We start from the raw sequence: 17,057 nt of genomic DNA on the forward strand, positions 1-17,057 counted from the left end.
GTTCTGCTTTGTTCTTCAAAGCACACATTAAACCACTCTTCTCTCTAAACAGATAAATTCCAGCAGCACTGGATGCTAGAGCAACCCTCCAATTTCACAGACCAGAGAGCCACAAGAAGAAATAGATATGGTTGAGCAGGCATTTTTGTCTTGGGTTTTTGCAAGGTCAGAAACTGACAGTAACAGCAAGAAAAGTCTAATGTTTACATATGTTAGTTAGATGCCGGTGAATGTAAATATTTCAGCTAAATAGAAGTAGACCCTGTGCTTATGATTGTTCTTTAAAATTAAAATGGAAATTGGGAGCCTCTCCTGAGCCTCACGCCTGCTGTTTCATGGCACCCCTTGTTGCCCCTTCATCACTGCACCTCTGCTCACTGTATTCTCACCCAGTCAATGCTAAGAAAATACCAGAATCAGTTGTCTTCATCCCAATACACAGTCAGCAAAATTAAGGAATTGTCAAGGTGAAGTAGCTTCAGCCACCTTTCTGTGCATTAGTAGGACCACGGTCTGTGGTCCTCCTAAAGGTGACTTATGCAGAGATGGACATCTATCTTAGTGACATCTACAAGCTGCTTCTTTACTGAGTTATCAAAGCACTTAATAACCTTGTCAATAACGGTCAGACAGGAATTAATTCCAGGTCCACTTCATTTGTAGTGGGAGGGAGACTGGAGTTTCATCATCCCTGAGCAAAGCATTTGGGCTGGCATCCCCTCTGGTTCAAGTTTAAATGAATAGTGAGACCAAATGACTGCTAGGGTTGCCAGACAGGAGTCTGATGGAAGGGAACTTGCTTCTCTGTCCTCTTTGCTGTTGCCCTCTCTGTTCCTCCTCACCCTCTGCAGGATCAGTGTGAGCTTCAGACTCAAAGCTCAGAGCTTTCAGGGAGTAAACCCAAATGCTGTTCAGGAAAGGTGCCAGGGCTGAGATAACACTTGGAGATAAGAGCTGCTTATGCCAAATCCTAGCAGCAGTCACACCAAATATTTTGACTTGTTGTGGTTTCCTTTGTGCTGGCATACCCTGATTTGATACAAATGGCAGCAATGTGCTCCATCAGGAGCTACCCTGAAGGGTTGTTGATTCACTTCGGTCTTCACTGTGAGACTATTATGTCAAAAGGCAAGGTGAATCCAGTGCCTATTTGCATCTACACACTGGAGATGACACACCCAGTGCAGTAAACTGGGTTTATGGTAATACTTTATTTGATCCTTACATTTGGCTGGGAGACAAGCAGCACCTCTGTGATGCATTACCTTTATGAAAAGCAAGGTAGTGATGCTCCCAGCAAAGAGCTGTCACTGCTGTGTTCTGCACCTTTGATTTCTGTGCACTTCTGCATAGATTCAAGTGGGAGATATCATGGTGAAGTTATGGACCTTGGGGCTCCTGAGGTGCTGCAGTGGCTGGGGCCACCCGTGCACCACATACACCTGGAAGCTTCCTACAACTCTTGATTTATACTTTTTTATTTTTTGGAAGGGATGAGCAGAGCAAGCAGCAGCTTGTTGGTGGAGCCCTGGTGGTGCTGGCCAGACAGGGTGCAGTAGACAGTTCCCATCCATACTGGGGGTTCCCACCTGTTCTGCACTGCATTTGGAGAGCTCGCTGACACTCACCTGTCTCCCAGGTATAGGGTTTAAATACTATCCCAGTACTTTTAAGGACCGTTTTTGACATTCTCAAAGCCAAATCGACTGGATCTTCCTTTGATCCAGGAGCTGCAGTTGACTCAGCTCTGCTTTGCCCAGTTTTATTTAAAGACCATGACTACCACTTTTGAAATGTTATTTGTGAATGCTATAGCATTACATTATCTGGTTCTCCATCTGTTAAATGCCATGGTTCCAGAAGCAAAAATACTACTGTCTGACAGTAGCAGCTGTGAAAGGTCTTATTTAGTAGTCTTCCTCAAAGAGTGGTGTAAGCTGATTACCAGTAAAGATAAGCCAAGTTTTGTTACAATAGAACTTTATTTGGAAGAGATTTTAGGAATGTTACTATTCATAGGAGCTCTGGGATGTTACTGTTGCACACTGGAGAGGCTGTACACATCTATATTTGTAAATGTGATGATTTGTTTATTTCTGATTTAAACAACGATCTGTCAGTGTTTACAAGCCACCTACAGATGTGTACCGTCTATGTAAATGTGGCCTTGGCATCCTGTGTGTGCTCATTCCCAACACCGGGACACAGCTCCCAGGACCGGGCTGCTTCACACGGTATGCGTACAGCAGTGCTTAGGCCAAGCCACCTCCCATCTTCTGCGTCACCCCCTGACCTCACGACAACCTATAGCCAAATGCTGAGCAGTGCTGGGGAACCAGCCACTGTCTGGACCATGTGCTGTGTGAGCTGAAGCCAGGCGCAGCACAGCACGTCCCGGCACGGAACGCGGTGCTCCCACGGCTCCAGCATTGTTCAGTGCCTGCTGGCCTCGGGCCACTGAGGGCTACGGCACCACTCCGGGCCTGTGCTGCACAGCACCCACCTGCCAGGCCCCCTGGGCCCTCAGGCTGTGCTGGGCAGGGGTCGGTGTGCAGAGGGGAGGGCAGGGGAGTGGAGTGAGGAGATGTGGCCACTGATAAGGCTCTGAGCACCAAACCGGTCTCAAAGCGTGTGATCTGGCACCCTGCACAAAGCTGTCGCTGGCAACACAAAAGATGAAGGATTGCAGGTCGTGGCGTTCATTCTCCTAAGCTGGAAACGATTGCACTCTCAGTCAGGGCAGGCAGCTGCAGGTTTGGGCTGCCTCCACATCCCAGCAATGGCTGAGGTGGCACCAGCGTCTTGTGGAACCACGTTGCCTGGCCAGCCCCTGCTCAGGGATGAATTTTGGAAGAGATTGGTGCAGGGTATGAGTGCAAGCCCAGGCCTGTGCCGAGGCTCCACTCCATCTTCTGCTCATTTCTCCCCTGAATAGAAGAGGGAGTGCAAGGCTGGTGAGCTGAACAGGGTGCTGGTGACAGGGAAGGGCCAGCACAAGCTCCAGTCGGGCGTGCCCAGCCCTCTGCCAGCTGTGCCGCTGTATTTGGAAACAGCAGATGGGTGTAACTGAAATGAAAGAGCTAACAGCCAACAGCAGGGAGATTTTTAACGCTGGGGCAAGTTAAAATACAAGGTCTGTCGTTTCATTAGCAAACTGTAACCTCTATATCAAAATCTCTTATCAGCATTGCCTTATCTTATTTTACATTCTCCTCCAGTGCTGGTGAGGTGCTATGTGTACCTACAGATGAAGGTGTCCTTGAAATACAGAAAAGGAAACAGTAGCTGCTGTATGTTGCCGCAAAGGGCTCAGACTGCAGAGAGAATCCTGAGGACACTGCTATTAAGTGTGAAAACATTGACTTCTCCGGGACTGCTGCTGTACGATTGGAGCTGGGAGGGCACATGAGTCCAGCTGTGCAGCTGCTGTGCCATGGTGCTGTTGATGTGGCATCTTGAGCCTGGACCCTAAGGGCAGGAGCTCAGACAGGAGGGAGTGAGGCCAGCAGTGCTGCAAAACGCTCCTGTACTCTTGCTGCTAGAGGTCATATAGTCCCTTCACCACTGGAGTCAAAACACGGCTCCTCTTGCCCTAACTGGAGAGTATTGCTGCCTGTCAATGGACAATTCATTCTTCTCTTTTGTCTTCCAGCTTTTCTCCACCCAGTCCCATTCCACTGAGCCCTCTCTGCCAGCCTCCTCAGTGGCTGTGCAGCCGCGTTCAAGGCACCTTTCCTGCCAAGCCTGAAGAGATGTCTCCCCAGCTGATTCCTTGCTGCAAGAAGTGATGTAGCACAGACCTTCAGCAGCAGTGATCCTGGAAGTGAGAGTTGGGAAGGTGGGTGGGGCACGAGGGAGAAAGTGCTGCCTAACAGAGTACCTGTTGCAAATCAGGGGTGAAAGTGCATTACAGCAGACCTGGGAAAGATTGGTGTTTATCTGTCACTTCCTTTGTTTGCACAGGGTAGGAGAAGCTAAGGGTGTATCAACCAACAGCATCAGAGCAATTCACCCACTGCTTTGCATCAAAAGCTGTATCAACTACCCAGACACGCAATTTGTTTCCTATGAAGAGCAACTCCAAGTCATCCTTCCCTGGGGAAGTGCAGGTAGTGTGAGGAGAGGCTGTCCAGAGCCAAAGAACAACTTCAGAATGGAGGGTGGTAGGGAGAAAACCCACTGTGCACAAAGTACAGCACTCTACTTACTTCTCATGAAGAATCTCACAAAGCTTTTCCTTTAGGGTCACCTTACTGCATGTATCTGCACAGGAGGGGACAGTCTCTGCACACAGGCTATTAGAATGCATATGATATTGCGTAGAACTCATGGGATAGCTTAATTAAGGTGCTCTGTGATGCACACAAGCCTCAAACTAGCGATCCATCTCCTCTGGGGTTCCTCTTGCTGTATGAGGCTATGACACAGCTTCCAGATGCTGCTGCAGTTGCAGACCTCTAGTTTTCTCTGTAGGAAGCTGCCTCTCAGCTTACAGGGGAAAATTAGGCCAAAAAACCCCACAGAAATAATTCTGAGAAATTCTTGGCCTCTTATTGCTTATACAGAGTAGCATCTGTCCAGCCTGTTAGCTCCCCATCTGCTTCACTGGCTGAGGAAGGTGATGAAAGCTACCAAACACCATCATTCTGCTTGGGGCATTCTGGCACTCGGGAGGTGTCTGGAGGACAGCAGTACAGCTGGCAGCTGCAGGAAACTTGACCACCCAGGAAGCCACTGAGTACCTGGCTGGGTGCTAGAGCCACATGATGGAGGACAAACAGCACTGCAGAGTGGTTTGAGATGAGTGGGGACAAGTGTGTGTGGGTGCCTCCAAGGAGCGCTGCTCTGTCCATTTAGCATCATCTCTTTCTCCAGTGCTGCTGCAGACAACTGGTCAGGGGTGTGAAACCTCCACCTCCTTGCTTTGTGGGCTCTGGTGGGAGCAAGCACCAGGTATCGTGTCCTGGTTTTATCAATATTTCATATCATGACATCATGCAGCAGAACTCCATCTTTCCTGCTGGTCCTGAGTAGGTGATATCTGTAGACAATAAGCTACAATTCCTGTTCCTACCCAACGGGTTAACATCTCATGCTCTTCCTTGAAGCAGGGTGAGGTTTCTGTGAGCGGGGCTGAAGATCTCTAAGGGACGTTGCTATTAAGGCTACTTGAAGGATAAACTATCCTGGCCCGCATGTAAATATTTGCAGTTACAGACAGGAGCAAGAGTAACTGGAGAAAAATGTGAAAGACTCATGAATTGCTGCTGTCTGTTAAAGTTTGCTTAAGTGGGATTGAATGACTTTTAAGTCATATCCATAGCAACTGCAGCACAACAAAGCCCGTGTCCCCGCAGTCAGTGACTGACCAGCGCCCACAGGCAGGCTGGTGACCAGGCCCCAATGGCAGCAGGCATTCAGCCACAGCCCAGCTCTTCAGCAGCTGAGTCCTGCCTTGCTCTGCCCTAGTGAGAAAAAAATGTTATGGAAACGAACAGGCAGTTACAGCAGCAGAGACACAGAAATAACCTGTTTTATTATTAAAACAGCTCTGAGCATCCAACCGGTGCCTGGCTGCTCGTCAATTAAAGATCACCTCAGGACCAGGAAGCAAGCTGTGTGCTATGCAACCCCATTTCAAGCAGTGCAATCATCACAGAAAACAGCTCAAAACAGATATTAAACTAGTGGACAGCTGATAAATAAACTTCAGGCTTGGGTACATCAAGAAATGAAAGGCTTGCCTGCCTGTATGCAGCTCACTGACATTAAGAAGTGACACAGCCCCTCCCGATCGATGAGGTCCTCGGGGTGAAAGCTGGTGGGGGGTGAGCAGGCCCCCATGCTGCCTCCTCTCTGGGCAGGGCTGCTCTGTCACTGTGTTCCCAAGCATTGTGTTCAGTTCAATTTTAAGTAACTTTGTCAGCGTGGCTGCCCCTGGGAGGCTCGGTTCATTAGGTCCATTAGTGCAATTAGGGACTTGACACAGCAGGCCACTTGAAAAATGTTAGTCCAAAGGGCACTCTGCTGGCAGCTGGTGCGGCTTCTTCATTACTTGCAGGCTCCAGGAGAAGGCTGTGTGAGCACAATGAGGATGTCTGAAAGCGCTGTCGTGCCAGGAGGGACTCTGGCAGGAGAAGGCCAGGCTGTGCAGCCAGGAGGGGAGGTGCTCTGTGTCTGGAGCACAGTTCTCCATGTCATCCTGCTGGTAACCTTCTGCTGAGTCAGAGGACAGGCGGTGCAGTAAGAGGAAAATCATTGCCCAGGGAAAGATTTATGGCATGTGCTAAGGCTGTCAGGGGAGTGTTTTCTGGCTTCAGACAACTAGTTTTTACTTGATGGTGTGGAAGATGAGCATGGTCCTCTTTTCCATTTCAGTATGGAATAATTTAAGACTATGTCAGTGAGAAATGAGCTTATTTATGCTAGACATAATGTGGGCATGAGAAACCAGAATACCCATATGCTGCTCAGTGTTATGCCACACTCCCCATGTACTTTTCTAGTTAGTTCCTTACAATTCAATATGCTCTAAATTGGAGCAGGCTGTGCTACACTTTTGGCATTTGTGCAGGCAGAAAATCCTGTTAGAGGTACAAAGTCTCTATGCCATGTCCTGCATGTCACATGTGCTGCGCTGGCTATTGCTGCATGCTGCAGGGCAGGCAGCAGGTGGGCCAGGAGGGCTTCGGTGAAAGTCTCTGCAGGTAGCTTTTGGTCATGGGGAAAGGATAGGACAGTTCCATCCAGTTGCACCCGTGGGTCACTTGGGGGGCTAGGGTACCCCCAGCTGGGTTAGCTGTGTCTAACTGGGTTCTGCTGCCTGCGTCAGCCCTGCTGGTGCAGAGGGCAGCTCAGCATCCCTGGCTGCTGCTCTTGGTCTTGCCAGCGGCAAGGCAAGCTAGAGACATTTGTCCTGCTGCCAGCAAAACAGAAATCACTGCTGATCGTGGGCACTTCGTGGGCTTCTAAACCAGTGCTTCCATCTAACCAATGTTTATTATAATGAACAAATTCTTCTGTAGGCCACCTGAGCCATCACATCCACAGTCTATTCAAACTAATGTCAGCAATCACGTCCCAGTGTATAACTCTGACCAAACAGCTACACCTTGTACTGCGTAGGCACCGGAGCTGAGCATTGTAGCCTTCTGACAACCTCATGGCCAGCTGCATCTCCTGTTGCCATAGGAATGGACCTTGGCTCAGTGAAAGCTGGGCAATGAGCTCTAAAATCATCATTCTTTATGTTGGAAAAAATGCTGGGGTGATGTGAGGTAAAATGATAAAAACAACAAGATTGTGGATGCTCCCTCCCTGAAAGCATGCAAGGTCAGGCTGAATGGGGCTTTGAGCAGCCTGGTCTAGTGGGAGGTGTCCCTGTCTACAGCAGGGATTTGGAACTAGATGGTCTTAAAGGTCCCTTCCAACACAAATCATTCTATGATTCTATGAACAATGACAGAGCTTGTGGGATATCATTTTTGTTGGGTTTATTTTATAGCTGTGTTATGTTTGCATTTCTCTTGGAATTTTCTGGTCAAATGTAATGCTGTTCTTCTGACCACAGCGCTGAGGAGTGAGATTCTGCCCAGCTCCAGCAAGAGGGAGAGCATCACTGAGAAAATGGGTTTGATGAGGAGAATCGTTTGATGCAACTAACCAGCTGCGTGGATGCAACAGGTCATTTCTTTTATCTTGGCTATCTGGCCACACAACCACTTTTCCTTAGTCCAGAAATCCTTGATCTAGTGCCGTTATAGTATATGACAAAGTTAAGCATCATTACATCACACATTAATGTCCTTCCATTTTGCTGTGTTCAGCAATCTCCAGCATTGCCCTTGCTCTAGTTTCACAAGGTTCTTAGTTGTACTGAAAATGTTTGCGCTGGCATCAGAGTAACATCTTGCTAATCAAATGGTAATGACACAGAAAATTATGCTCTGCAGATAAAGTTGACCATGAGATTTTAAACTGCATAAAAGTTAAAGCTTTTAGGGTAAAACTGTGGTTGCAATCAAAGGTTGAAATGTAGGGCTGCAAATAAAGAAAATAAAGGTTTGGAGCCATCTTCTCAGCCCATGCTTTTGTAAAAGGAAAAACCTTTTACAGTTATCAAAGATTCCTGGAAAACAAAGTGCTCATGTGCCAGTCTTAACTTTGGGATATTTTACTAGGTTGCTCTTAAGTTATTTACCTTTACTAAATTAGTAGAAGAGTATATTTTACTTTAATACCAGCTCAAGGAATAGTATTGTATACCAAAACTGTTGTGGCTTTTTTAGAATTACTACAGTTATGTTCTTAAAATGCTTTTAAATCTGAACAGTGTGTCTATCAGTGTACTGTCATGAGATAACATGCTTTTATTTCTTGGAGAGCTCTGGTCCTCTTAGAGAATCTGCATAAACATCACTCTGAAGTAATGCTGATTCTATGGGTGTATAGATACTCCCCAGTTTAATTTCTGTACTCACAGCGTGCTCATTTTAGTTATTCATCAGTTATTTTGTGTGTAGATAAACGTTTTTTTAAGGCCATCTACTCTCAATGCATTTTTCATCAATAGATCTATAGGCAGAGAAAATTCTTTAAGCGTTTTCATCTATTCCCCCAGATTTGACTTGCCTCCCCATGTTGTCCAACAGTATTATTCAGAATTATCCCTAAGCCTATGCAGAGGGTTCCTGCTATACATGTTTAAAAGGATTCCTAATCTTTGCACTTTACATATTGAGGGAGCTCTGTGGCAGAGATTGGGTTTTTGTATTCTGGAGGGATGCTGGTAATGAAGAAAGTCATAGCTTCTGTAGTAGCAGGCATTAGGCATGCAGCCAAACTCAGATCTTGCAGACCTCCTCCTGGCCATGCTTGTTAAACTCAGAGTTATTTTGATTAGATTGTTTCTTTCAGTAGATTTTACGGGGAGAGGATTGTGCTGTTTTCCTTCGGTGACTACTTATTTCATTCTTGGAGGCCAAGTAAAGGCTCACTGATGGTTAATTAATTTCTGCAGAATCTTCTGATCGCTTTCATGTGCGTTTTGTATGCACTCATTCTAGAGGACTGCAATTCAGAGCACTGAACTGGTACATATTGCCACTTGCAGAATAGTGTTGAAGTTCTCCAAACTACTGTCAGTGTACCGCAGTCATTTCAGGCGTTGGTTACTGTCACTGCCAAACTGACACACAGTCTTTTGTTGCTCAAGAGGCTCTCAGGACTGGAGTAGACAGGTAAGGATGATCTTCAGGAGTGAGAGCCAGTAGCACAGCTCTGTGAAGAGTCTTTCACAACACTTGTCTTTTTTTTTTCTTTTTTTCCTTTTTTTTTTCTTTTTTTCCTCTTTTTTTTTCTTCTTTTCCTCTTTTTTTCTTTTTTTTTTCTTTTTTTCCCCTGAATTATTGGAAACCTGCACTGCCTTTTCCTTGCATTAGTTCCCAGTTCCAGTTAGAACGCAGCCAATAGCAGATCTCCCACTGACTCCAAAGCAGTGAGTTTTGCTATGTAGAGGAAATCACTGTGAAGAACAGCGGTGCCATATAAACACTTCTGTTACAAATGCAGAATGTAAATAACACTTTTTTATAGCATTTGTTTAAATCCCCAGGCACTAGTGGAAAATAGGTCTCCAAATAACCTAAATAGTTGGCCACATTAAACTCTCAGCCTTTTACAAATACTGGTACTGTTTCAAAGAATGCATTTTTAAGTGAGCAGTAAAAAGCAATTAGCCATGTAATTGTTGTTTTAGAGACTTAATCCGATTCCCACTGCAGTCAGTGGGAAGCTTTACATTTACTTCAACGTGGACAGGGTAGGGACATAACACATTTTAAGAAAAAGAAAGGTGGTGGTGGTAAATCTGTACAAAATCAGAATCCAGAATTTCATACAGGAAATACACACGACATATGGGATAGCAGCAGACATATTTTATTATCAGAAAGCATCAACTTAACCACAGCAGAACAAGATTCCCCCTCCCCCCCATTCTACATCCCTTCTGCCACTTGGCAGCCGTGTAATTAATTTAAAGGACAGTAAACTCTTTTGAACTTCCCAAAGAGTTTGTGCAGAGTTTTTTTGTTTGTCCATTTGATTGATTGATTATTTTTTTTTTCTGTCGGATGTCCTGGATGTCATGAGATACACTTTAAATTCAATGTATTTCTGTATTTGGCAGGAAATACAAACTTTGTCTTTAAGGCAGTGTATAAATCATTAATGTGTTAAGCCTTACAGAGCTTATAGTTATCATTCATTTCTGACCTAAGTATAAGTTATCATAACAGACAGCTGGAAAGTTTTGGTTTATATTTTCTGATGTTACTCAAAAGTAAAAGCTAAGTTTAGCTTATAAGGCGAAAATGATACAGATAAACCACTCAGAGCATATTTGTGAGAATCAAGGATGGTGTATTAATACTCCAGAGATCTGAGTCCAGGATTATATGTACTTAATTTTCTCACTGCTGGGCATGTGAATGTAGCCCAATTGTTAATGCAAAGATGGACAACCGAAAACCAAGCCCCATGGATAAATCTTTAGGCCTTTGAGTTGTTGGTAGTATATCTGAGGGGAAAATTACTCTACTTACTAGCTTTGCTTAGCATATTTTTTTGTCCAGAGGTATGGCAGCATCTCAGTCTTAGCATTTTGTTTGCTGCAGAAATGAGACCGTAGCAGGTACCTTGGTCACTACGCAGGCAGGGTCAGGTTTGTTGCTTTAGCTGCAATCTAAATAAAATAGCAGAAGATGGGTGCAAATGAGCTCCCCGGGGGTCTGGTGGAGTAAAACCTGGTTTTTAAAAAAATCTAAAGGACAAAATTGTGTTCTTCAGTTCTGTAGGGGCTGGGGAGCCAGAAGCGGCAGGCCAGCCAGGACCAGCTCCCAGGTGAGGCGATGGGCATTGCGGTGATCAGCCCAGTGCAAAGGGCTGCTCTCCACCTAACCTTAAAGGGGTGCCCTCTGGCATAAAGCTACTCCATCCAGTGGTGTTTTCCTAGTATGGCCTGTAAGGAGACATGACACAACTCACTGAGATACGGCAAAAAAAACACATCAAGGATTTACAACCTTCCAAGAATTACATCTGCTGATTTATCAGCGGCACCAAACAGAGCCTGGCTGCAATGCCACATTCCAGTTTCCTTGACCTCATCACAAGAACAGGGCCTTCAAATCAAGTGCGTTTGCACCAGAGTCCGCGATGCCCTCTCTACAATTCCTTCGGGCCACACAGAATTCACCATTTGATCCCCGGACTGTGCAACGTCCGTTGCTGTGTTGGCCGGGCCGCCGGCGCAGCACACCGAAGCGGAGCCTGGCAGCCCCAAGCAGCGCCGGGATGGACGCGGCCCGCTGCCGGCCCGCCCCGAGCTTCGGCTCCTGACCGCTGGGTGCCACTCTTGTTCCACCGAAACGCCTCGGCCGGCTCGGCGCCTCGGGCGGTGCAGTTGCAACAGCGGCAGCACGTGCGATTTGCTGCAGAGCGAACCAGAGGAGGCTGGTTCTGAAATGATTCGTGGCTTTCACTGCACGCAGTCGCTTGATTTCCCTCGGAGCCGCTGCTCGCCTTGATCTCCTTGAGACGAACGACCCCCCCCTAAGCGCTGCCCCCTGCAGCGCTGAGAACCGGGTGCTGGGCTGTTCGCAGGGTGCACCTGCAAAAGGCGGAGGCTTTCCTTCCACCTTTGTGCTAGGTGACAGCACCAAAGCCACCACGCTTCTTGCACTCGGTTGCGCTGGAACTGTGCAGGATTCTTTCAAACCGGTGGTTAATTCCCCGTGCTTTTCCCACCCTGCAGACCTCTCTCCTGGTGCTGGTACCAAGGTTGGGGGGGGAGGGAGCATCCTGCTGTCAGCTGCTCTCACTGCTGTCCTCGAGACCTCACCTCCAGCAAGGGGTGAAGGCAGCAAATGCAGACAGCAATACCTTCGGTTGGCTGCTCTAAAACTTCGCGCTACATTAGCTTATGGTGTCACACACGAGCACTTTCCTACAGATACTATACAAGGGAAATGAAAGATTTTTTTCTTCTTTTCCTCTCCTCATGAAATGCATGCACACCGTTATTCCTCCTTCTACTGGCAATTTCACACACACACACACAAATGCTGGTTGTCTGAAATTAAGATCAGGATCGTGTTACTCCAGCCGGGGCGTCCCTAACCTCATCTTGTAACCATAGATGTTATAACTCCATTTCAAAATCCAGCATGTGTACTTCAGTCACCAGGGAATGTGACTGTCATCTATGCACAGACAGACAAAAGCGGCAGTATAACTTCTGATCAAACCCAACACAAACCTTCCGTGCGTCCTATTGTTTCTTTTGCAGTTTATTTAGGTTATTTTGATATGACAACAAACCATTCCTACCGTGTTCCCTGATACTATTTCTTAAAAAAATATAGGCCTTTTTTTTTTCACTGCGGGTTCTTCATATGCTCAACCAAAGCTGTATAAACAGATTTCTTGGGCCTCATTTTAGCAGAACACTTCAGTTTCTTGTAAATCTGGGTGTACAGAGTAGAATGTCAGTTTTGATTTAAGAGAGACCTGGCAAACAACCTATGTATCCCAGCCTAGCCAGCGGCCAAAGCGATGAGCAAGGCAGCTGTTACCATCCCCACAACACACAACCTGACATTGTTTCTACAGCCTCTCAAAAAACCCCTGAAGCGATGAGTGGGCTGTTGCGGTGTTTACTGGAATGCACCCTCTGACACCACTTCTACACGAATGATTTCACTCAGGGACATTTTCCAAGGTCTGTTTGTTTTTCTCCGTGCAGTTTTAAAGCAGTTCACTCTGTATCTTCAAATAACAGAAAACCTTTCTTGAACTACTTACCCACAAGAGCATTAAGAACAAGTTACAATTGTCTTTCTAGTCACAGAGAGCTATTGTGCTAGCAGCGTTTGCTACGCTTAAACTGGGTGGGTATAAGTTAAAGAGAAGTTTCTTTGGGCAGGTTTCAGATTAGGAACTAAGGAGAAAACAACTCACGTTACGAAGATTTTGATATCATCTTTAAACATTCAGGCTTCAAACTATTTTGCTTCTTTTTTTTGTTGCTGTCCTTGCTTCTCTTGGAGGCACAGTATGCAGAGGCACGCCATCTCCTTTCTGCAGCAGAGGTATTTCTCAGCACAGCTGAGAGATACTGCTCATTTCCAAAATGTTTTCCTACATTTTAACCAGAAAGTGATTTTATTTTTAAGATGTCAGTTTGAATACGGTATTTTTGCAAAATGGTTTCAGCTGGTGATCTGTTTCAACAGTCTTTTTTTTTTTTCCTACTGGAGAACAGTATTTGTGCGTGTAGTACTTACGTGAATCATCGTTTGCTAGACTGAGTAATATAGAACCATAGACAAAATTGTTTTCCTATGCTTTTGTTGAGCTCATCCTAAAGCAAAGAAAGGGATTTTGATTTAAGTGACTTCAAGTGGCAAGCTCTCCCCAGCTCACACTGCAGTTCAGCAGTGCTACATGGAGCACCCCTCTTGGGAGCAGAGTCACTTGAACCCAGTTGCAGCTGAGGACACTTAAGAACAGGAGTATCAGCTGTGCTCATAGTGGATAACTGCTGTTTAATTGCTCTGCAAGCTAGTCACAGACCAGCTGAAGAGATGCAAGACTGAAATCATTACAATCTGTTGATTTTCTGACATTTAGATTTATTTTGTGGGCCTCGCTCTGAAAGGACTGTACTGTGGTGGAGTGTCATTATGGAAATTTTATGTTCCTAAATCTTTTCCCTGTGTGGTTCGTAGTGGCAGCAGATGAAAGCTTTAATTCTTCTCTTCTGATGCTTGTGTAATTTCTTTGCAGTCAATAAATGATGGTGCAGTGAATCTCCTTGTGGAAGTAGGACATTTGTACCTGCACGAAGGTTCCTGGTAATTCTTAAGCCAGTGCTGCTCCATAGGAGTGGAAAATGAATAGTAAGCTTGTGTGAGAGAGTCAGAGGCATATTTATATTGACTTTTAATTTAAAAGAAATTGATGATCTGAAATTGTAGCCAAGAAGACAAATTACACCTCCTGGTTGTGAAATGGACTCTCCTGAAAATAACCTAAGCCATTCTATGAATATGCACTTAATGCTTTGCTGCCTCGCTTCCCATGCGTTTAATATAATAATATTAATTATAGCTCCTCCTCCTTTTTCATCTCATAGCCAAAGAGAGTTTGAAGTTCTGCATGTTACTTTGGGCAACTGAACAATGATGCAGACATGCTTAATTGCTGATGATAAAATAAGTCTTGTTGTCGTGACCAGGGAGGAGTCAGGTAAACCAGAGCCTAGTTCTGTGGACACTGCACTTCATTTTTCATTCACCACTTTTCCCTGAAATGCTATTTTGCAGCTTTTCAGAAACCATGCGTGAGTTTCTCTTCAACTCCTTGATGCTACTTTTGCTCTTCCTCTTTACAAACACATTACAACAATTACAAACATTTCTGAATGCCCTAGTGTTTGGTAATGGTATTTGCCCAACTGTCTCAGCAGCTATCCTGATGAAAAGGAGCAGTTGAGTTCACCAGAATCAGTGATGTTTAGCCCTGTCTGTAGTAATATCTCATAAATGTAAGGTCTTGAACAAATGTTTGTGAATCTTTTTCTCATAGAGATCGAAGCAGGAATGGAAAATATTGTGTACGTTCTCAGAAGATAGGGTATGTGTAGCATGGGAAAGGGAGTAAAGAAGAACAGCTATTTCATGTCTTGAGTTGCTACAGATGCTATGATCAGCGTATTTAATGAAGTATTTCTGCATCTCTGAAACACTTCAATGTAGTTGAATTAAGTGGCATCGTCTGTGCTGTTCCTTACTTCATGGAAGTAATTTCTTGAACTCCAAAAAAAAGTCTAAAAGAAGATTTCAGAAGCGAACCCGAGTTGCTACATGTGTTGTAGCCATCTGATGTATTCTTTTCCCGAGAGCACTTTGGGATAAATCCAATAAAAGGCTTTGGTGACTGCAAGCAAGGTGCTTATCGCAGCTTACCTGGAGCCTGGATTTATTTATTTATTTATTTATTTATTTATTTTGCAACATCATCACCCCTTTTGTATTGCACCTTCCTCAATCCTGATGTTTAGTTTGCGTTCTGTAGTACTCCTTTGATATGAAGACTTAAGGGAGGACGATCTTACCGGGCAACAACATTCCATCCCCTGCATATCTTTATGAATGTTGTTGTGCATCACTTTGATCAAACCCCTGGGGAAGGATAGCCTCCTTTTATCTAGTTTTTATTATCTAACAGAGATTGGCTTGAAATGCCAGTGTCAGACAGACAGAATGCAAGAGGCAGAAGGACTTGCAGACAAAAATTGAAAGTCTTTTATACAGTGGGCCAGTGGATGTCATACAGGGAGAAAGAGGAGGGTCTGGATCACACAGGTAACCTGCGGTATGTAAACTCCACCTAAATCCTGCTGTGGGTGCCTGCATCTTCAGAGATGGCAGAAAGCACTCAGCCTCCAATGGGCCCTGCACAGGTAGATGTATCTGTTAAGCTCACTGTACAGCTGGAGCTTTTAATAAATGAGCTGCAACTGAGAGCAGAACTTAAACTGCTTACAGTGCACAGTACAACACACAGCCTGGCTTATGAGGTTATTTTTGTGCACGTCCACAAAAGAGACATGAAAGCCCTATGAGCTGGGCTTTGTTGAGATGCACTGGTCTTACATCAAGAGACAATAAAGGCGTCGCAGACTGCCACTGGCCTATTGCATAACAGGATCAGACATTTTAATGAGCATCTGCTAGTCGATGGTTCATCAGCCCTGCTGACTTGTAATGAAGCAGGACACTGCTATAGAAACCACTCCAGCAAACAGCATTTTTGAATGTACTTAAAAAGATGAGTTTGAATTCAAGTGCAAACACAGTGTGGATCACTCCATCTCTTTCTGAATTGTCGCTGCCTCTTTACTTTCTTGTCCATGTTACGGTTTAATTCTACTTAATTTTAAGTTTATAGAGGTGCATTTTGTATTCTATTTCACAAAGCATCCTTTTAATCCCCACCCCTCCAGGTACTTCAGTGTCTTTTTTAATCCCACTTTTTTATTATTATTTTTATTTTAGCAAAGAATAACAAAGAATAAAGGATACATACATTTTCTAAATTTCTCTATCCATTTATTCTATAAGCTATGTTTATAAAAGAAATATGACAAATGAATTTTAAGAATAATGATCCATATCACAGAAAGGAACAGCTATGAAATACCAAAACTGGTTTGTTTGGGTTTTTTTAAGCTGCAAAATTGCAATGCAAAGTGAATCTCCAGATCATTCCATCAATTAGATTCAACTCAGGCAAGGAAACTATAAGTACGAAAAATAAACAGAAAACTGTTCAAGGAATTTCAGTCTTAAAATTTTGGTTACTGTCAAAGACCAGACATCAGCTACAGCATATTTATGGTAAGTTTGCTCAAGAGAGCACAAGAAATTCTTGGTGTCCCCTACTGTATCTCTTAAGAACCAAAATCTCCAATTGGACCACGCTTTTTTCCTCACTAAATCCTACCTACCTACCACCTTGGTGTGAACCACTTTGAAAAGGTTTGATTCTTGTCACCGTGGCTTAGGTAGTCTTATGTTATACTGAGTTAGTGCATTATGAATGAAGAGCAGCGTTAGGCTACTTTTTATAAGGTAGAGTTTCCTCTGATTCTATTGCCTGAAAGCATCCCATAAAGACTTCTCTGTTCCTGGCCAGCCCTTTAAAACATAAACAAAACCCAACCCATGATACACAGCAAAGCACTTGGGGATTTCTCATTCGAATAGCACCAACTTCAGAAACAGCTGCTAAGATCAAATAGACAAAGGGAATTCAGCAACACCCATCCCATCCATTATCTTTCAAAGCTGCAGGAACTTAATCCTTGCCATGAACAATGTCTGTTGTCTCACTTGCTATTACAATTAACATATTATATTCTGTGTAAGACTACTTTCTTCTAAGAGTGCACCTGCAGCAGTGCTGCAGCACAGATGTCCAAAGTTTCTGCA

This window comes from Gallus gallus, chromosome 8 (assembly GCF_016699485.2).
Source record: "Gallus gallus isolate bGalGal1 chromosome 8, bGalGal1.mat.broiler.GRCg7b, whole genome shotgun sequence".
Taxonomy (NCBI): domain Eukaryota; kingdom Metazoa; phylum Chordata; class Aves; order Galliformes; family Phasianidae; genus Gallus; species Gallus gallus.